At 45.6% G+C, this 22,521-nt stretch overlaps 1 protein-coding gene across 3 annotated transcripts in view; it reads left to right on the top strand.

Moving 5' to 3' along the window:
- Positions 1-10,444: 10,444 nt before the first annotated feature.
- Positions 10,445-22,521, top strand: part of RGS6 (regulator of G protein signaling 6) — a 472,365-nt gene continuing 460,288 nt past the window's right edge. The window contains exon 1 of one of the 3 annotated variants that reach the window (XM_075927284.2): positions 10,445-11,058. The gene's annotated coding sequence lies outside the window, so the exon portion shown is untranslated. The remainder of the gene's footprint in view (positions 11,059-22,521) is intronic. The other 2 variants (XM_089778523.1, XM_089778524.1) reach the window with 2 other exon arrangements.

Genomic DNA, 22,521 nt, shown 5'->3' with positions numbered 1-22,521 from the left:
CAAGCCTGTAGGCACATCCAGCCCCTAGGCATTAGGTTCCCCACCCCTGCTCTATAGCTTGACCTAAAAGCCAGTTGGCTCTCAGCTAAGGCTATAGAGCAAACTGATTTCTCTCTCACTGCAAGTGGTCTAAATGCCACTTCATAGGATGCTACACCACACTCAGGAGTGTGGCTTATATTAGTATGCTGAAATGTGACTGGAAATGCTGTAGGAAAACATATTTAAAATGTTTGCACTGGAATTTTAAACATGACAACTTTTCCATTGATCTTAGTTCTGTAAAAATAACTTTATAAAATCTATATTTTGATCTGAATTTGACCAGGTAGCTTACGTTTAAGTGCTCTATCTGTATTTATTTTTTTGGGAGGGATACAAGAAGAAAAGCAGAATAGAAATCAAATTGTCTGGCCCTGAAGTCATGTAAGGCAATGAAATATTCAGTCCTTGATGTGACACTGATGGTATACAGAATAATATTCTTGAATAATGTTCTAGTTCACTGTCAGTAGTAACTTTAACTATTTTTCTGATTAAAATCCTGATAAGTGTATATTGCATAAGTCCTAAAAATAGCTATGAAACATTTATCAGGCAAATAATGTGTAACATGTTCCAGGTTTTCAAAAAGAAAATAGTTCTGTGCAATTTTGGAAGCACATATTCAAGTTCTTCAGGTTAATACACGAGCTGAGAGGAAGAAACAAACAATAAAATTCAGCCTTATTTTGCATAGCATTCATACAGACAATCCCAAAACAGATTACAGAGTTAAATAATCATTGTAATGTTTAAAGGTGGGAGGGGGAAGCTTCAGATAATTTCAAGAGTTGAGGTTGCAGATATAGAAAAGTTTTAGATGCAGGAGCAACAGAGCAGAAATCTCAAGTACTAACTAGGGATTATGTCAAAGGAGGCCTGGGTTGATGAGTGGAAGAAATGAAAAAAGGGGTAAAGGGAGACTATGTCCAGTCTAAAACTAGAATTGATCCACAGAATGTTCTCAATGTCCACTGACTTACACCCTGTAAAAATACATTCTGCACATCACTGAACATGTTAACGCCAATAGGCAGTTTTTTGAACAAGATACTTCACTGGATATGCATTCATTGTAGTATCTGAAGATGAGGGAGGATTATCTACTGCCTGAGAAGTAGGGGGTGATATTTTGCACATAGTAGAATCTGGAACTTGAGGAGACCAAATAGGAGGAGCTGAAATAGTGAAGACAAGAACAGATGAAGGTATGTATTAGGATTTCAATATAAGTGGAGCTGAAGGCATATACAGGAAACATTGCAGAGTGGTTGATAAATCAATATTTTTGTTTACTATTTGATTTACACAAATACTATCTTCCTTCAGAATGTTGCTAATTACAGTAAAACTCCAATAGTCCGGCACCCAATTGTCTGGCACTCCCCATAGTCTGGCTTCAAAATGGCAAGCACTCCTGATGGAACTTGGAACCAGCTGCTCTCGCGTGGGTTACAGCAGGGAGGGGAGGTGTTTGGCTCCAGAGAAGGGGAGGGGGATTGGGTTATGCACGGCGTCTCGGCCAGCTCATTGAAAAGCCGGCCGCTCAGCGCACATGCTCCAGTGCCTGGAGGGAGACACCTGTCTGTACCAGTGGCTCCAGGACCCAAGCATAAGGTTGGGGGGTGGGGGGGCATTGGGTTGGGAGTATGCAGTATCTCCTGGTACTCTGGCATATCCAATATTCCGGCACCACTTAGGTCCCAAAGGTGCCGGATTATTGGAAGTCTATTTGTACTATTTACTATTTGTATTATTTTTGCATCTTCAGGCACTAACAATAGCTGGGAACTGATTTTGTTAGGCACTGCATTAACCAAGTAAAAGGCAACCTATGTTCAAAATAGCTTTCATGAACTCAAAGACAGACAAACAGAAACAGCCACAGGGCAAAATGAGAAGACTAGGGAACGGGAGTATGAGTCTTCAGCTAGGTCAAAGATTTTTATAAAGAGGATAGTGGTCAATTGTTCTCCATGCTCACCAATGATAGGACAAGAAGTAATCTTCTTAGGGAAATTCAGGTTGGATATTAGAGGTGGAAAATCCAGCTGTAATGCTAATTTAAGCACTGGAACAAATTGCCGAAGACTGGAATCTCCATTCTTAGAGGCTTTTAAGAACAGGTAAAACATACACCTGTCAGGAATGGTCTGTGTGTACTTGGTCCTGCCTCCCAGGAAACAAGAACAACCCAGGAAACTACAGACCAGTTAGTTTAACTTCTGTGCCAGGGAAGAAAACGGAGCAAGTAATTAAAGAAATCATCTGTAAACACTTGGAAAGTAGCAAGGTGATAGGGAACAGCCAGCATGGATTTGTAAAGAACAAATCCTGTCAAACCAATCTGATAGCTTTCTTTGATAGGATAACGAGTCTTGTGGATAAGGGAGAAGCGGTGGATGTGGTATACCTAGACTTTAGTAAGACATTTGATATGGTCTCGCATGATATTCTTATCAATAAACTAGGTAAATACAACTTAGATGGGGCTACTATAAGGTGGGTGCATAACTGGCTGGATAACTATACTCAGAGAGTAGTTATTAATGGTTCACAATCCTGCTGGAAAGGTATAACAAGTGGTGTTCCACAGGGGTCTGTTTTGGGACCAGCTCTGTTCAATATCTTCATCAACGATTTAGATATTGGTATAGAAAGTACGCTTATTAAGTTGGCAGATGATACCAAGCTGAGAGGGGTTGTGACTGCTCTGGAGGATAGGGTAATAATTCAAAATGACCTGAACAAATTGGAGAAATGGTCTGAGGTAAATAGGATTAAGTTTAATAAAGACAAATGTAAAGTGCTCCACTTAGGAAGGAACAATCAGTTTCATACATATAGAATGGGAAGCGACTGTCTGGGAAGGAGTATGGCAGAAAGGGATCTAGGAGTTACAGTGGACCACAAGCTGAATATGAGTCAGCAGTGTGATGCTTTTGCAAAAAAAGCAAACATGATTCTGGGATGCATTAACAGGTGTGTTGTGAGCAAGACACGAGAAGTGATTCTTCTGCTCTATTCTGAGCTGGTTAGGCCTCAATTGGAGTATTGTGTCCAGTTCTGGGCACCGGATTTCAAGAAAGATGTGGAGAAATTGGAGAGGGTCCAGAGAAGAGCAACGAGAATGATTAAAGGTCTAGAGAACATGACCTATGAGGGAAGACTGAAGGAATTGGGTTTGTTTAGTTTAGAAAAGAGAAGACTGAAGGGGGACATGATAGCAGTTTTCAGGTATCTAAAAGGGTGTCATAAAGAAGAGGGAGAAAACTAACTTGTTCATCTTGGCCTCTGAGGATAGAACAAGAAGCAATGGGCTTAAACTGCAGCAAGGGAGGTTTAGGTTGGACATTAGGAAAAAGTTCCTAACTGTCAGGATAGTCAGACACTGGAATAAATTGCCTAGGGAGGTTGTGGAATCCCCATCTCTGGAGATATTTAAGAGTAGGTTAGATAAATGTGTATCAGGGATGGTCCAGACAGTATTTGGTCCGGTGCTGCAAGGAGTGTAGCACTGAAAGCCCCAGCTCCAGGGGTGATAGGAGAGCAACAGGAACTACCACCCACTAGAAGCACCCCGGGGCTCAATGGCTACAGCCAAAGCACCACTCCCAGCTGGGCAGAGATTTGCACCCTGGGGCAACTCAGATGCAGCAGGGTGGGTGGGGAAAGGGCAGCAGGGGCATCACAAGACAGCGCCTCTGCTGTTGTCATGGGTGGGGAGGGAAAGAGAGGAACAATTGGGAGAGGGAAAAGAGAGGAAAGGAGCAAGGAAGGGGAAGAGGAAGGTTTGCCACCACCCCCAACCCACCTTTAGGCTGGAAGCAGGGTGGGAGGGCAACAATAAAGAAGGGAGATAAAGGAACAAGAAGTAGAGCTCCCAACACAGGATGGAAAGACTGGCTGCACTGGGGAGATAAGGACGTAAATTATACTAACATGGGGTAAGTGAAACTGTGTATGAGGGTGACTAAGAAAGGAAAGGGAGGCTGAGGCCTTAAAAGAAAGGGGGAATGGGCATACAGAAAAGGGAGGAAGGCAATGGAGAGGGGAGAGCAGGCAGCAAGAAAGGGTCAGCTGCTAGAAAGGGGAAGGGCATCTAGACACTGCTGGGGGAGGAGGGCAGGTGTGCCCACGGGCACCTGAGTAGCAAGGCCACAGCACCTGTTTCAGGACCCAGGAGAGAAAATGGGGGGAGGGGGGATGGAAGCAGTGGGGCCAAGAATGGAAAAAGGCCCCTGCAGCAACTGAGGCTGGGGTGGGAGCAGCGGTGGCGGTGGCAGCAGGAATGCGGGGGGGGGACCCCTCCCCCCAAAAAACTACACCAATCATCCCTGGGATCCAGATGGGGAGAGAGTCACTTACAGACTCCCTCCACACCACCACAACAGAGCAAGCTGTGGGGAGAGAAAGAGGGTCCCAGGAGCTGCTCTAAAGCAACCCCATTACCGCCTGTGCCCTAGAGGAAGCAGCAGCAACAGAAATGGTGTAGTCCAGACTTGTAGCAGTGAAGAGAGGGGCCAGGTAATCCCCCAAGAAGATGGAAAGGGGGGTCCTCCTCCCCCACCCAGGGACAGGGCATCAGAGGCCCCACCACCACACACCTAGCAGCTCCTTCAGCTAGCTGAGGTGAAGGGGGGGGGGGGGGAGGAGGAAGCAGCCTACAACCAAAACAGGTAGAGAGATGAGGGGGTTTTACCCAGAATAAGACACTAGCCAAGGCTTGCCTGCCTGTCTCAAGAGAAGTAGTCCCCCACACCCATCCCAAAAAGGAAGAGAGAAAGGGGGCAGTGGTGGGGGTTATGTGTCAGGGTCAGATCAGAGAGAGACAAAAAGCAGTGAAAATGTGAAATATTCGCCTTAGACTGAGGAGATCTCTGTTCCCAGAGTAACAGGAGGGGCTGGTTTAGAACCAGCAGTGGCAATTGGGGCTAATTGACCAGGCCTGAAGAGTCAGGCCAGCCTAGGCTATTTAGGACACCTGGGGGTAATTAAGAAAATGAGTACAGACTGGCTATAAAAGAAGCTTTGCCTATAGTTAGAGCATGCATGCATGGCTGAGAGGAGAGAGGAAAGTGCTGCTGAGAGCAGGTGGGAAAGAAACAACAACTGAACACTAGGTGGATGAATGGGATGGAAGAAAGGTGCTGGGGAAGATGTGAGGAAGTAGACCAGGGTCTTGGAGCTGTCTTATAGCAGGTGTCAGGGACCCATGCAGGCAGCTACTATCACAGGACCCTGGGCTAGGGAGGCCCACAACACCCGCCTCCCCATTTCCACTTGGAGGAGGGGGGGCGGAGAAGTCTGTGGAGTTTATTCTCCATTTACCATATGCTGGCCAATGATGAAAGGAGCTCAGCAAACTAAAGCCGTAGGCGGGGTGCCTAATATTGTTGGCTGCTGTGAGTCTGAGGCAAGCAAATCCACCAGGAAGTTCAGAAACCATCACATTTTTGTAGGCACTTTGTCACAGTACTCAGCACAGAGAAGTCTAACAAACCAGAATATAACCTGTTCACATCTGACTAAACATTCCTTGTTCTAATCACATATCTGTTGTCACAAGGTTTAGTTCTTCCCTAGGCACAGATGTCTCAGGATCCACCATACCTTGTTCCCTGGCTCAATTCGTGTCTCCCAGCTCAGCTCTGGTCATATGAAGACTGCAACAGAAAGGTCACTGATTCCAATTCAAAGACCCACACTCTGTTTTCATTGTCTTCCTACCAATATTTTCTGCTTCCCTAGCATTCCTGGAGACTTTTTAGGACCTGCTGTCTACAGGCAGTCCCCGACTTACGCGGATCCGACTTATGTCGGATCCGCAGTTACGAACGCGGCTTTTCTCGCCCCGGAGGACACGGACTGTGGGACCTCACGGTCCCGCAGCCCGTGTACTCCGGGGCGAGAAAAGCTGCTCTGCGTCTCCCTGGTCTGCAGACCAGGAAGACGCGGAGGGGCTCGGGCAGCCGGGCAGCCCAGGCACGCCTGGGCTGTCCCGCTGCCGGCTTCCCCCATGGCTTTGCAAAGCCGCGGAGGGGCTGGGGCTGCGGGGGAAGCCTGGGCTGTCCCGCTGCAGGCGTGCTCCAAGGCTTTGCTTCCCGTCTCCCTGAAGACCAGGGAGACGGGGAGCAAAGCCGCGGAGCACGCCCGCAGGGGACAGCTCAAGCGCGCCCGGGCTGTCCCGCTGCGGGCGTGCTCCAAGGCTTTGCTCCCCGTCTCCCTGGTCGGACCAGGGAGATGGGGAGCAAAGCCTCGGAGCACGCCAGCAGTGGGACAGCGCAGCACGCCTGGACTGTCCCGCTGCCTACGTGCTCTGCGGCTTTGCTCTGTGTCTCCCAGGTCAGCAGACCAGGGAGATGGAGCAAAGCCGTGGAGGACTTGGGCATCCCCACCCCCGTCTCCCTGGTCTGTTGGGGGGGGGGGAGAGTGGTGCAGCTAGTGCCCCCCCCCCAGCAGTCCAGGCTTTACTTGCCTACCCCTGGGGTAGAGCAGCTGGGGGCTGCCGGCTTGGTCCCGCAGCGCCACTCCGGACCAACCCAGCAGCACCCCAGCTGCTCTGCCACAGGAGTCCTGATTCAGCCGCGGTTGAAACTGATCAGTTTCAGCAGCGGCTGACGCCAGTTCCGACTTACATACAGATTCAACTTAAGAACAAACCTACAGTCCCTATCTTGTACGTAACCCGGGGACTGCCTGTATTGTTTTAACTCATACAGGCAATTTACTTAACCGAATGGCTGGAATGTTCACAAAAAGGTAGTACCCTGCCCATTCATCACAGGTGCCCATTTTATGCACCCTGAGGGGTTTCAGTGTTAACTTGTGTATTTTGAATAGCTTTTTATGCCTTTTACATTTCTCAGTGCTGTCTCTGTTCTTATAATCCTTCTGCTTCTACAGCTACAGGCTAAGATAAAGCACAAAAGTTGAGTGACAATACAATCAGAATCTAAAATATGTATGACAAATGTATTGTATTAAAATTCCTCCATGTACACATCAGTCACTGCTCCTTGGCAGTTGCTTTAAAAATTGTTTTTATCCTCCAAGCATCAGTTAAAAAGTTAAATTTTCAAGAAAAAACGAGACTGAGAATAATGGTAACAACAACATAAACTATCACATAGCTGTAGGCTGGGAAGGTGAGTCTTGGTCATTAAGCCAGTACAGCTGGGCAACTGCAGCTTGTAAGGAACAAAAATATGACACTGCAATCTGGTTCCACAATGATCTGTTAAGTTTGTCAAATGCAACTGGTTGTTTTGAATACTGTGGAAAAAATAGTGTTAAAACAGGAATTGTGGTAAGATAAGGATGGAGTATGGATACCGGTACACAGTTGTTTTGCAATTTAAGATCTTTTAGTGAGGTGGATATAATTGAATACAAATCTGTATTCATACCCTTCATACTATTGTAATAATCTGTGCACAAAATATGCCTTGTAAAGTATCATTAAAAACTCATAGGCTGTGTCTAGACTGGCAAGTTTTTCCGCAAAAGCAGCTGCTTTTGTGGAAAAACTTGCCGGCTGTCTACACTGTCCACTTGAATTTCCACAAGAACACTGACGATCTCATATAAGAAATCAGTGCTTCTTGCGGAAATGCTATGCTGCTCCCGTTCGGGCAAAAGTCCTTTTGCGCAAAAGATTTTGCTATTCAACTTAAACTACGCAGTTGATGTAGCTCAAGTTGTGTAGCTTGTTTATGCTTTAACCCTGCTGTGTAGATGTGTCCTAAGGCTCCTAGACCATATGGTGAAAGAGTTTGTTTTGCAGCTAAGAGAGTTTCTTAAATAGATACTAGTAATTGTTTTAGCTTTATTAATACCCACTTATAATCTATTTTTGTAGGTAATAAACTTGTTTTACTGTTTTATATAATGTGGTGAATCTAAATTGATGTGTGTCTGTGTAACTCCATTACGATAAGATAGTATTTTATTCCATTATGCCCTGGTATGTGCCAGAGGATAGTTAAGGTATGGCTTTTCTTCCCTCGAGAAGATATGCTTTGTGAAAGTAAATGGCAGCCTCTCTGTGAAGAAGGTAAGGAATTTGGACAAAGGTGATGGTAGTATGTGTGAAAATCCATACTTGTAACTTCTGAATTTTTTTTGCTATATGTACTTGTATGGAGTCACATGGCTGTCTTGTGACTTACACTGCTAACAGATTGGCCCCAAAGCCTTTAACCCCTGGGGTGTTCTGAGATGTTTATGGATCTTAGGGTCATCTGTGAGCCTAGTGTGCTAAACCACATGTCATTCCCCTCTGGGAGAAGGGATGCAAACTCTTATCAGTCTTCACCAATTTCTGTCCTGGAAGAATAATCTATGAAAAACTCAGTTTCCAAGCCTCTCTGTAGGAAAGCCCTCAAAAGGGCACTCCGTGGCACATTGTCAGTAAAGATCTTTGAGTTCCTGAGATGAATGGTGTCACGAGAGAGAAGAATTAATCACTATGAATACATGAAATATCATTGTCCTTACAATATCATTTCCTTACATTCAGTGCCATGAAAAGAAGCAAGAGGGTCAAAGAATCAGGGGGTCTCTCTATTGGGAAGAGGGCAGAGAAGTTTGGTTTCCCAATAACATCCCCCAGAGATGGGGAGGCTCTGAGGGCAGAGTGGTTTCCTCCTTACTAGTCTTAGGGACCTTCAATAGCATCAGTCATCAGCAATTCAGGTTCAAGTAAAACTGGGGACCTGTGGGAAGCCCTTTACTTGGGTCCTTCAGTATGTATCCTCTTTCCTCACACCTATTTCAAACTGCTTTGCTTTACCATCTATTGGGGGGGGGAAGGGGTGGCCGATGCAGGAGAGAGGTTTGTATAGGGCAGGGAGGTGGGAATGTGGCCATAACTGGTTTGTGAATTCTCTCCCCCGCCCCACGGTGGCTTCTATGATTAAGTGTGATGCATTTCTCATAACACCAATGCCTGTGGCTGTCCAATAGTGATAGAAACGTAGCCGTGTTAGTCTGGGGTAGCTGAAGCAAAATGCAGGACAATGTAGCACTTTAAAGACTAACAAGATGGTTTATTAGATGCTGTGGCTGTCCAGTCATCCATGCTTCTTGGCTCAGATTTTTGACTTGCAGTTGCTTGTTGCAACCGCTGGGAGTCACTATGGTGCCTGATCTGCAGGCAACCAGATGCCCTGTCTGTTTTATCTCTTGCTGGTCCTACTCCCAGGCAGAGAAAAAGGGAAGGTGCAGCCTGGAGCAGGTAGCAGCAGCGGAGTTACTGCATATTAGTCCTAATATTCTCTTACCACACAGCATCCACTCACATCTGCCAAGGTTTCTACAGATCCATGTTCCAGCCTTATCATTGCTTGGACATGCATGGTGTATCGAACAAATAGATATGCTCGACAAGTGTGCAACCTGAAGCTGCAGAAAACTTGGCTGCTGTGAGCCTCTCCTTACGTGATCTCCCCAGAGTTCTATGTCAGTACAATACAACACTATTTAGGTCCGGACTCAGGAAGACCCTGTATAGGACGTTAAATCTCACATACACTGTTTAGTTAGTCCAGGAACTGAGAACTCTTACGTCCAGCATCCTAAACGAAAAAAATCCATTTGGTATTCATTATAAGCGGGGAACAGCAAGCTTTGAAGGTAGCATGAAGCTCCAACACAACATTTCACAGAAAAAAAATTAAGTTTTTTCTTCTGCCTGTTCTCACTCTCCCAGCAGAGGCATCTCACTTGGCAGGTTCCAGTCCTATTTCCCATTTCTGTTCGGTACTGTAGTGTGCTTTTACGTTTTACAGGAATTTTTTGAGATTTTGAGTTTTATAGGAAATTTTGACTGATTAGGCTTCACACCCGTAGAGGTAGCTCTGCTTGGAAGAGCTACATCATCAGTAGTTATTGCGCTCAGCCTGTCCCTCTGCAAATGGTCTCGTTAGACTCCCAATGTTTTGAAGCACTTGACCTGCTATAATAATAAATAATTCACAATAATTTGTGAAAATCTGCTAAGTTATCTGAGGGACCTACAGGATTTACTACTAGCTTGATGCATGCACTCTGCATTAGTTCTTCACTTTGCCACCCGACTTGTGCATCTCCCCAGTACTTTTGTGTGATTTCCCCCCCCCCCCCGATGCAAGGGAAGGAGTCCCATAAAGAGCTCAAAGCTGGTGAACGAAGGTAAATAATGCCGCCTCATAGTAATAGTTATTAAACAGTTAAACACGCAGGAAAAAAAAACCCGGAGGAACAGCCGGAGGCAGGGAACTTATTGCCATATTCCAGGAGAACATATAGTTTGGGGTGGGCGGGGAAGCTCATCCCAAAACAAATTCCTGACCAACCTCTTCCCAGGAAGATCTTTTCTAAAAGTGGAGAGCAGCTGTAGTGGGACCCAACTGAACGGGGATCTGCTGTTGTTGCAGAGGGCTTAAGGTGCTTTGCGTGATCTCCTAACCCAGTTCCTGCTTCCATTATCCCTTATTGCCTATCAGGTGCACGGAATGAGGCTGTAGATCCTCGCTCCTCCCTACAGCAGGCGCTGCTGTTGCAATCGTTTGCAACGGACAAATCTTTTCCTTGAATCAGCTTCTCCTCCCCCATCCCCGTTTCTTCTCTCAGTGTAGCACAGGGCTCCCACAGCTGTGTGTGTGCGGTTTCCACTCTCTGAGACACCGGAGTGCGAGTGGTGCGCTGAGAGAGAGCCGGAGGAGGACAGAAAAATCAGGCAGAAAGATTCAGTGGCTGGAGAGGGGGGAGAGAGTCTTGTCAATGGCTCTTCAGCAGCAGCCTTCCTATTTCCATCTCCTCTGACTGCACCCCAAAGCCTGACTCTTCTGCAGCCGGGGACACGGAGAAGAACAAGACATTTTGAAAGAGCAGGGGGGAAAGAGCCCCAGAAACTGCAAGGCTCTCTCATTCATTATTTTTTCCTCCTGTTTTGCCATGAACCAGGCTCTTCCCCGTCCCTGAGGAGAAATTAAAAAGCAGAAAGGGGAATTCAGCACTTCTTTGGTTGCTAAGGTAATTGGAGTGGTTGCACACAGCTTTCCCGATGGGCCGATGATGTTATACATGTCGGGGATGTTTTGTTTGTTTAAAGAGAGAGCGAGCGCTTTAAAATCAACAGTCCAGCTCTGTCCACAAAACCGATTGAGAGTCAAAGCATGTTGGTTGGGCTCAGTGTTTTCAGAAACCCTTTTGGGGTGTGTGTGTGTTTTGGGGGGAGGGAGTTCTGATTATAGGCTGAAGACAATGTATTACCCTTTTTCTCTCCCAAGGTGGGTTGCATGATCTGGGTGTGTGTCTGAGGACAGGTAAGGCGACTGTGTGTGTGTGTGTGTGTGTGTGTGTGCGCGTAGTGATAGAAATGTAGCCGTGTTAGTCTGGGGTAGTTGAAGCAAAATGCAGGACAATGTAGCACTTTAAAGACTAACAAGATGGTTTATTAGATGATGAGCTTTCGTGGGCCAGACCCACTTCCTCAGATCAAATGGTGGAAGAAAGTATAAGTGAACGGACTGGTTAGCTGGCATGAACGAGCTCTAGGTAACTCTGCTCCCCGGAGTGCTGCTAAAATGCGGTTGTGTTGTGGGTTTCGTTGAGGCTGGTATTTGTGAATGCACGCAGACGGCTTGGAGAAGGACTTGTTCCAAAGGGGCGGGGGGGAGGCTTCTGTCTATATTAAGCAGGATGGGAAAAAATCGCTTTGAAGAAAAGCCAGCGGGGGTCACTCAGCTTCCAACGCGGGGACTTTGGTGTGTGGGTCTCCTGCTGTGTAGCTTCACTCGCATTTATCAATGAAGGAAGGTGGGAGTTGAGCGGTACTTTACTCGCGTCTCCACGGTGCTGGTTGTCAAAACTACGAGGAGGCTCAGCCTAAGCGCGGCAGCGAAAGCTCTGGTGGGGAGCGGCAGCAGGTCGGTCTGCAGGGCGGGGGCATTGGCTCGCTCCCAGGGCGAGGGGATGCTCTGGGTGAGCACGTTTCCCCGGGAAAAGGAAGCCCATGTGGCTGAAGGGCAAACCACAGTGGGTAGCGGGAGAGCCCGGGCGCAGCTCAGCTCCTCAGGCGGGCGTTTCAGAAGTTTCCCGCCGACAGGAGCTCTGGGGAGGGATATGGGAGTGGACTAAGGCGGGTGGGAAGGGGAAGGCGCTTTGATGTTGGTTAGTGGCGGGCGGGCTGGAGGACTGTCGGCTTCCCTGGGAGATGCCCGAGCGGGAGGCTTCTCCGCCCAGCACCCCTGCTGAAAGTTTTGTCTCTTTTGTGACGACAGCGAGTAACCCGCCCCTGCCCGTGCTAAGCGCCTCACGACAGCGAACACCGAGACCTGTGGTGCGTGGGAGCCACCCCCTAGCTCCCCGCCAGCCGACCCCACTCAGAGCCACGGGGCGGTGGGCGAGAAATGCCACGTCCGCTCCTGCAGAGCGGTGAAGGAGGGAGGAGATGGCGCGCGCGCTGGCCTGTGTGTAAAATGCAAATGTGCATCCCTGTGTGTCACCTGCCTCCTTCAGTCCCCGCAATGCTCACTGAACCCACGTCACTGGGACCCGACACAAGCACCGTTGCCTTGTGTCTGAGGAGACAGGTTGTCATGCCACATGACAGCTCGCAGCAAAGCTCTCTGGGCAAGGAGTATATGAAACGGGGCACTGCCTAGGGAGGGGGACACACGCAGCCAGGAGGTGGCTCTAAGACAAAAGATGCCCCCTAGGGACACTACGGAACGACACGCTTTTCGGGGACAGTTTTGCTGAGGCAGTTGCCTGTAGCTATAATTGTTTCCCTGCTTAATGACAAATGCCGTTTCCTTGAAGCCAAGATCGTTGCTCTCAAGAGATCAGCTGCGCCTTGTTCTCCGCGCAAAGCCATTCTCCTCTGTGATGCTGGCTACGGTAACCGATTGTGATGTCACCCGGGAAGAGTAGGGAATCGGCTGCACAGTCAGCAAAAGCGTCACAGATACCCGGTCTGTAAGGGGCGTGTGCCGAAGTTCGGATGAGTGACAATACACTGTCCCGTCTCCGGACGTCGGGCCGCACCGAAATAACAGCCCAAAGAGCCCGTACTTGTCCCCTCAGAAGCCAACCTGGCTGCTCACGAGTAAACCTGGCTAGAGGACGGCTTGCTAGGAAAATGCCTTTATTACAACCTGTATGCGGCAGACTAGCTGGATGCTTCTGGATGGCTGTGAAAGTACGGCTACCCTGCTACAGTATTCCGAAGTAATTTAGTTCGGCAGTTATTTCAAAATGGAGTATTACTAGACTACACAGTTTTTCCGGGATTCCCTGTTCCTTGCCCAGGGAACACCTTTGCTTTTCTGCTTTTTTTTGTGGAAGAGCAAACACACTCTTTCGGAAGCCTCCTTCCATGAGGAATAAGGGGGCTTCTGAAAGAGGTTTTTTTTCCCCCACATTTGGCCCAGTCTAGACTGGCCAAATGTTGGAAAAGCCTCTTCCAACAAAAGAATCAGAAAAAGGTATGCAAAATGCGCTATAGTCTATCCGGACCCTACGGCTATGTCTAGACTGCAAGCCTCTTTCGAAAGAGGCTTTTTCGAAAGATACTTTCGACTAGACTGCACGCGGAACTTTCGAAAAAGCAAGCTGCTTTTTCGAAAGAAAGCAGCAAGTGAGTCTGGATGCTCTCTTTCTAAAAAGCCCTGTTTGCTTTCAAGCACGCCTTTTTTTCGAAAGAGCACTTTCAAAAAAAGGCGTTCTTCCTCATGAAATGAGGTTTACCGCTGTCGAAAGAAAAGCCGTGTTCTTTCGATTTAATTTCGAAAGAACGCGGCTGCAGTCTAGACGCAGGTGAAGTTTTTTCGAAAAAAGGCTACTTTTTTCGAAAAAACCCCTGAGTCTGGACACAGCCATAGTGTCAAAATACTGTCAAGCTGGAGGACTTCTTACTCTGACTTGGGTAACCCTCATTGTATGAGGAGTAAGGGAAGTTGGAGGAAGAGTGCTCTATTTCGAAATAAGTGCTGTGGGACACTCCCTATTTTGAAATAAGATATGCAATTGAGGTAGCTCAATTTGAGTAGCTTATTTCAAGTTAAGTCCTGCAGTGTAGACCCATCCTAAGGCTCCTGCCATGCCTGCAAGTCAATTGCTTCTTGTTGGTTTTATTTATTTCAGTAGTTTCTGGTGAGTGCTGCTGGGCATAGTAGGAAACTCTCTGTAAATAGGATCACATTGCAAATCTTCTCTCCTCAATTGTGATGTGGTGCTCAGTGCTGCGCGTGCGTGTGTGTGTGTGTGTGTGTGAATGCTTGAGTGCGCAGTTTGCAGAGTGCTTTGAGATCCTTGTGCGTGAAAAGCGCTTAATAAAAGACCAAGTTGCACCTCTCTGACCAAAAGATGCTAGCTGTAAATTAGAGCATTGAGAGTTTTAAGAGGATACAAAGCTCATTAGCATTCCAAGATTGTAGTTGTGATTTGTTTAAGGGACTGCAGATGCTTCTCTCCCTCATTTCTCCCATCCCCTGGTTTTACAGTATACCACAGGTATACTGATTTTTGGATATCAAAACAATGATCAAATCTTCTGCTGTTTTTTTATTAAGTGCAATAATTTATTTCCCAGCTGATTTTTAAATACATTTCATAGATACCCTTCAAAATCAGCTTGGACAGTTCTCTTAAACAGGGTCCAATGCTTGAAGAACAATTATTTACCTAGGGGCACAGAACAATAAATGGAAATTGCTTGAATCTCTATAGTAACTGAGGAAGAAACTGTGTGGAACCTGGCAATATTGACTTTATTTTTGCATGAAATACTGTCTGGTCTAATGCACTGATTTTATTAGAATAATTAATGGTAAATGTTAGTGTATGCAATTATGATAGAATTTAAAGTTCCCAAATGCCCCATCCCAGTTTTCAAATGTTGCAAAGATCATGAACTTGTGTGTGAGACAGTAACAATTTTCACGTACTTCAGTGTGAGTTTAAAAGCCCCAGTTAAGCCACCTCAATAATTTTCTCATTGCCCTCTTAAAGCTATTTCAGGAAAAGCAATATGCATCTGTGCAATTATAATCATTAGCATCATTATTATGGACACTGCTTGCCCTCAATTTGTGGCTGATCATTACTATAATGGTGATGGTACTGCAAACTGTTTTCATCCAAGTAGCCCTGGAGACCAGGGCGAAACCATGTCCCCACAAAGGAGTGATCCTCACCCCTTCTCTCTGCAGGCAGAGGAGGCTCTTCAGGGTACTGCATGTATTTCTGGAGTAGCCCACAAGTCTGATGAAAGTGAACAGGGTGCTCTTCACAGGAATGCTCTCTGCATTGCTTAATGTGTGCAAGGCAGCATGAGCAAAACTGAATGTGTGGTTCAGAACTGCCAGAATCCATCAAAGTCTCTTTCAGCATCTAGGCAGGGAAGAAAAGAAGGAAGTACTCTCCCAAAGACTGCAGTGGGCTAGTAGATGGAAAAGAAAGAAAAAGTACTGTGCCAAATGAAGTCATAAAGAGACTCAGTAGGGCAACTTGACATAGTTTGTTGTGATATTAAATCATCCATTTAAAATTGATTAATGATGTTGTCATGTCACAATTCCATCTTTACAGTGCATTCTCAAGTTGTCATGTTGTAATTACTTTGTGGTTGTTTATGACTCCATTCCGTGGAGATGATCTTCTCCTGCACTTTAAGAAAGATGATCACTATCTTAAAGAATCTGGCTCAGAACAATCTTGTCCATTTCACTGAGACAGGGTTTGATATAAAATCTGATGTCTGCCATGATACATTCACTAAAAACAGCAGTGACAGACTTATCTAACAAGAGTGATGTCTGAACTAGGGTTCGTCATTCCTTACCAATGTTATAAAACAGAGGAACATAGTTACTTCCTCCCTTCTTACCACCAGAGACAGTTTGATCTGTACTTGCCTTTGTCTTGACATTTCTGGTAAGACACTCTGGTTAGATAGTCATGGGGACTATTTGAGTAGATTTGCTGTAACAAGCACCAGTGGATTATTATAAGTTTAATATTATTCTATCTTGCTTTAGCAACAGAAATAATGCAAATCGTTTATAGGATTTTTGTAATTGGTTTTTAAATGCATTATTTTGGATACCATCTTGTGGTATTATTTTTTCATCTCTTTTGACTTATCATGGTGAGGCCTGGTCTGCATTTGAATGGAAGATCTGCAAAAGAAACTCCTAGTTCTCTAGGGAATCACACTGTTAATTCATCAGGCTTCTGTCTGTTCAAATCAGTATGGAACCAACATGATGTAAATTGTCACTTTACTGCTTGAAATGTCAGATCAGATGTAAAATTGACATCTGAACCACATGTTGTCACTAAAGATTCCACGGTGCTGTTTATACTGGAGGTATGTAAACCACCAGATATACAAAAGAAGAGATGTGAGTGACCCAGGGCCAGATTTTTAGATGAAGATTTGAAGATGCAGATAAGTACCCAATGAGATTTTTTTTTCAAAGGGCACCTATCTCATTTAAGTGCTAACTCTGCTGGTTATGATGGGATGGGTGTTAGACACCTAATCTGCTTTTGAAAACCACACTAGGCACACACATACATGTTGTGCTTAAAAGAAGGACCCGGGGTCATTTTTCAGAGGGATAAAGCAATACGCCACATTTATTGAAGATACATAGATCAATCAATACTTTATCATATGCATATGATACATTACACTCATGCACTCCTCATTCACTCACACACACACAAAGCACACTCCATCTTGTTACCAATAGTTGCTCCCCCTAACTGCACTGGCCAGGTGACTTGGGGGGGAGGGGTGGAGCCGGGCTTCTGTGGATTCCTAAGACCTATAGCATAAAGAGCTTGATACAAAGTTTCTATGAAAAAGACTGGATATAAGGTTTCTCTTAATATAAGGATTCTATAAGAAATCTTAACATAAAGATATATCTAAAAGAGCAAGATATGTATATATAAAGTCTCTTAATACAAAGTTATATGAGAATGATACATGGTTATATGGAAATGTTACAGAGATTTATCCACATACATATATATGTGTTTAGGCACCTTTGAAAATACCTGTGGTCCCAAATTCCAATTCGAATGATGGTTTGCAGTGCTGTTCTAGTGTTGTGACTTGAAGAGCTCTGTGTGGCTTGAAAGCTTGTGTTTCCTAGCATAAATTATTCCAGTAAAAGGTATTACCTAACCCATCTTCTCTCTCTCTCTTCTCCCCCCCCCTTCTCTCAGTCCAGATTATTGCATTCTGCCTACTCAACATTTCCTCTACAGTTTAAACTTGATATAGTGTCCTCAGCTCCAGTTGTAAACTATTGTGTAGTATTGTGGTGTATTGTCAAATAGCTGCTGACTTCCACAATGAAAGAGGCTGCATTACAGTGGTGGTTGTGGTGATTTCACCACATACAGTAGAATTCTTCACTATGTATTTGATTTTGTTTTCCTTTCAAAGTCATATAGACTTGCCACAACTTTTCAAAGGTGCAGTTGGCAATAGTGAGCTGCGATTCTTTGGTGACTGGAGAGGAAACTGATTTCTGCTCTTGTAGTTTGTGAGGAACAGCAAGAAAGAAAAGCTAAGCAGTAATTTTCTCCTTGGTTCTCAAGTGTATGGAAAGGCTGCTGTGGCCCAATTGTGTTTGTATCAGATTTTATTATTACTTTTTGAGCCTCTCAGTGGCAATGAATATTATCAAATATGTGTAAGTTAAATTGAGCAGTAACATTTTGACTTTTGGGAGTCCTGAGAGTTTAGAAACAATGCTCTGCTCTTCACTGCTATGTAGGAAACTACTGTCCTGTTCTTCTGCTTCTGGACTCAACAATAGCAGAACAACTTAAAGGCAGTGTGCTTGTCCCACTTGAAACTGGGCTAGGAGTATAGAATAATAAAGAATAATCACTAATTACTCATCGATGAGCTCTCTAGCCAGAAAAGACATTACAAACAATGACAAATGTAAAGGGTGTTTCTCCCATTTCTTTGTAGTTTGAATTTGGAGCAGCCATGGAGGCCTCTGAAGGTAGCTGCAATGTCTTACTCACAGGGGAAAATTGACTAGTACAAATATCTAAGTCAGGAGTAGGGAATCATTTTTTTTTTCTGTCAGGGGACCATTGACTTACAGAAAAATCAGTTGGGGGCCAAACACAAGCTATAAACAACAACCAAAAAAACCCTCACTCAGTTCACCTGTAGTCAGGGCTAGATTATTTTTTCTGGAGCACTGAGGCTATTAGCTTTTGAGAGCTATTAGATATCTTAGGGGCTACAGCCCCTAAAGGCCCTGTTTTAATCCAGCCCCGCCTGCAGTGGGAACAGGCTCAGGGTACTGGTACTCACGCTTCAGCCCTGCATGGGGCCACTGAGACATGGGACTTCTGGCCTGTGGCATGGAGACTTGCCATGGGCCAGATCAAATTAAGCAAGAGGCTATATCTGACTTGTGGGCTGGAAGTTCCCCACCCCTGATCTGAGTAATGGTAGATGCAATAAGCTATGTGCCCAGGGCCATAGATGATGAGGGAATATTAACTAATGGTCTGGAAGCAGGTCCCCATGCTCAATTCATTGCTCTGTTGCTGATTTTATGACTTTGGGCAGGTAATTTAGCCTCTTAGTTCAGCCTTCTGTAAAACTGGGAATAATAATGCCTGTCTTCATCTTAGGTGTACTAATTCATTCATGTTGTAAGAGATGTGGGCTCCTGAGGTAAAAGGGGCTATAAAAGTGCAACTCAATAATATCTTATCACAATGGTCATAATCCATGCATGGAATTCTGATTGTCTGCAAGTAGATTGGGGCATGGTGTAGGCCTAAATCTTTTTTTTTTTTAAACCCAAAACAAAACCTCAAACAAACAAAAACCCCAACAACAACAATTGTACTTTTTGGGTAGAAAACTAAATTTGTGGTATTGGCAATCAATTTTCTTGAAAAAGGAGTGACTTGTAAGAACTCTGAGCACCTTGAGGAGTTTGATGTGAGATTGTATAATAACCAGTCCACTACTGCGGCAGACTATCATGCCATTTTATATTAAGCTTACTTTAAGACTATTTATTTAATGAAACCCTGTTCAGCACAGGGAGTTTAAACTGAGTGGCTCTGGGTTTGGAATCTTACTGTATTAGTTTTTTTTGCTTTCTGATCAGCATGTTAGAATTTCAGCACTGCAGTTTTGATCTCCACATTTCTTTTATAAATTAATCTTTTTCTAGCAGTTTTCAAACTCTTGCTTATGTGACCAGTGTAACAGAAAAATCAGTGTTAGTCTCTTTTATAATTCACAATTAGCATTTTTTATTGTGGAGAAGAGAACAAGAGAATCTCATCCCCAGACTGAAGTGGGAGACAAAATGTATTTTTTCCCCTTATCACTGCATTTAGTGGACCAGATCTTGAGTCACTGTGTAGTGCCAAAGTAAACTGTCTTTGTAAAGTGGGATTTCTTTCTGGGAATGGAGATTAAATTCTCTTCATCCCCTTCCCCCAGTCCATAGAGCACTAGTATGGTTACTCATTTCCTCACCCGAAAGGGAAGGGTTTGGCCAGTGAATTGGCTTAATTGCAAAGTAACTGTGTGCAGCTTTATATCTCCTCGCCGATGACTGATAATTCTTTATAAATCCTACCTTAGTTTGGGATCACAAGTTCAGATGAATTTTAAGGTGGGATTGTTTTTGTTCTTTTGCATTTCTGAATTCCTGTAGTTCTGACACTTATATTAGTTAAAACTTTCAATGTATTTTCACTATTACATTTTCTATGGCTATTCTTGATGATAAGATTTTTGGTGTTAGTCTTCCCACGGTGACACTCTTTGTTGGAAGGTAAAACACTTATGGACAAATTGGGCGTATTAATGCCAATTTTAAAAATAGGCTGAATATCAGGAAAAAAATCTAATTGGTTAGCTGAGTTGTGATCTGTGTGTGTGTTCAATACCTGTCCTTTCCCCACACCACCTCGCTCTGTTCCCCTCCCCACACACTTCGTTTGTTTACTACACTCACTTGTTAAATCAGATTTAAACTTAAAGTTTTTGAGATGGGTATGTCTCCGTTTGAGAGTCTGATGTTTCTAGCATATGTTAGAGGTTCAGAAATAATAAATATGGTGTATACTTTCCTTTCTGTAGAAGGAGACTATGGACTAGTGATTAGAGAAGGAGTCTGGGTTATCAGGAGACATGGTTCTATTTGGTATGAGACCTTGGGCAACTAACTTCATGTCTACACATGTAAAATGTTTAACACCCAACTCTGAAAACATCTGAAAATATCTACAAATAACTGCACATTGTTATGTTTCATTTAGAAACAGAATTGTCTGTCTATCTTCAAAACGAGATGCAGTTTTCTTATGGAAGAAAAATGGTCTGTCATCTTTAAGCAAAAAAAAAATCTTAATTTTGTAAGCTGCCTCGAATATTTTAAATAGAGATGCGGGATAAAAATATTCTAAATAAATAAAAATAAGGAATCACAATCACCAAGTAATCTGATTTCCTGCCAGATGAGAGAGACAGGGAACCTATGAATAACAGTTGTAACATTTAGAATTTTTTACCTTCAAACCACACCATCAATAAGGGCTTTGTCTACTCTACAAAGTTTTGTTGATGAAACTCCTGGCAACATGGACAAATCGACAACAAAATAATCACCAGAGAGGGTTCATACTTGCTCCCTTTGTTGACAGATCATGTCCACATTAGGATCACCAATCACTGATAGCATGTGCAATGCACTGTCATTAGGCATTGTGGGAAGGTAGAATGGAGCACAGTGCATCTTGGGATATCCCATCATGCATTGCTTTCTGTCCCAGATCTCCATTGGCTTCTGGTATCCTTTTGTGCCATTTATTCAACTGTCATTCTTTGCTATGCGCTCCAGCATCTGCAGTAAGAAGGGATGGATCCTACATTTGTCACCAATGCTCTGTTAAGTACATAGGCATGTGTGCGGGGTGTGCCCAGGCACACCCTAATGTGTAAGGCCAGCCAGCAGCTGCTGGAGGAAGAAGGGGATTTGTGATGGAGCGCCACAGCCCCTCACTTTAAATTCCCTGCAGCCATCTACTGGGCACTGTGGGGCAGAGAGAGCGCATGTGGGATGTCCTCAAATGCTGCGCAACAAGTGAGAGGGAAAACACCAGGAACTTTAAAACTCAGTGGCCCAGCTCCAAAAGCAGCTGTGGCCCGACTACAGAGGGCGGCCCGAGCCATTTTTGCAGCCTGGGCCATGCCCTACAGCACCACATGGTGCCCCAGGGGCGCCCCCGCTTGTCCCGGTAGCGCCTGGCCCAGCAGCACCGCGTGGCGCCCCGGGGGTGCCCCTCCCCGGCCCTGCAGCTTGGGCTGGCTCTGACTCCAGCCCTGCAAGCTGTAAGGCAGAAGCTGAAGGTATGGAAGGGGTGGGAGAGGAAGGGGCTTTTGCGGTGGGGGAGGGTGGAGGAGGAAGAAAGGGGAAGGCACCAAAGGGGCAGGGTAGAGGAGAGACAAATGCGAGGGGGCGAAGTGGAGACAATGAGGAGAAGGGCAGGAGGGGAGGTGTCAGTGGGAGCGGGGATAGGGTGATGCTGGAAGAGGAGAGGGTAAGGGCATTGGAGATTGGAGGGGGAAGTGCTGGGAGAAGGCTTGACAGAAGGGGTAGGAATGAGGAAGATGGGGTTGGAGCAAGTCATGTGTGAGGGCACAGGGGCATGAGGGGAATGGGGGCAGAGGGTGGTGAGGGGATGGGCATCAGGGGGAAAAAAGGGCAAAGGAGGCAGGGGCAGTGAGGGAAGGGGGAGGCACCAGGAGGGTGCAGGGAAGGTATAGGTGCCAGAGGATTCTGGGGGTGAAGCAAAAGGGCAGACACCTGCAGGGGAGGGACCAGCACTAGAGGAGAGAGGTGAGGGGGGTATTAAATGAAGGGATGAGGAGGGGTAGCTCACATGATCAGAGTGGGGCTACTGGAGGAGTGGGCACGGGGGAGAGAAGGGCTGGGGGAGAGGGGGCAGGTCTCAGGAAGGCTGAGGGCAGTGAGAAGGGCAGGAGTCAGGACAGCAGAGGAGGGTGAGGGGTTGGGGGACAGCAGGCACCAGGGGAGTTGATGGAGGAAGGGGAGGAGACATGGCAGCAGAGGGGAAAGGTAGATATTTATTAATAACTTGAGTGCCACAATGGCGCATCCAAACAAGCCACATGAACTCAGTACTGGTGCACAACACAAAATTCATTCTGCTCATGGGAGGAAACTTTTAGAGTGAACACTTCCCCTCTTTTCCCCCCCCCCCCCCCCAGCCTCTCCACCTCTGCATTAATGTCACACACTTTGGGTTAATGCAATTGCAGGATAGTTGCATGGGGGAGGGGATTGGTGGGGGCCAAACTAATCCCTATTGGTAGGAGGATGGTGGGAAAAGTCCTTGGGGGTAGGGAGGTCTCACAACACTTTTGGTCATGTGCCCATCTTGCCTGGAGAGGGTTAC

Source organism: Pelodiscus sinensis, chromosome 5 (assembly GCF_052426305.1).
Source record: "Pelodiscus sinensis isolate ZL-2025 chromosome 5, ASM5242630v1, whole genome shotgun sequence".
Lineage (NCBI taxonomy): Eukaryota > Metazoa > Chordata > Testudines > Trionychidae > Pelodiscus > Pelodiscus sinensis.
This window is presented reverse-complemented; position numbering and strand designations above follow the sequence as displayed.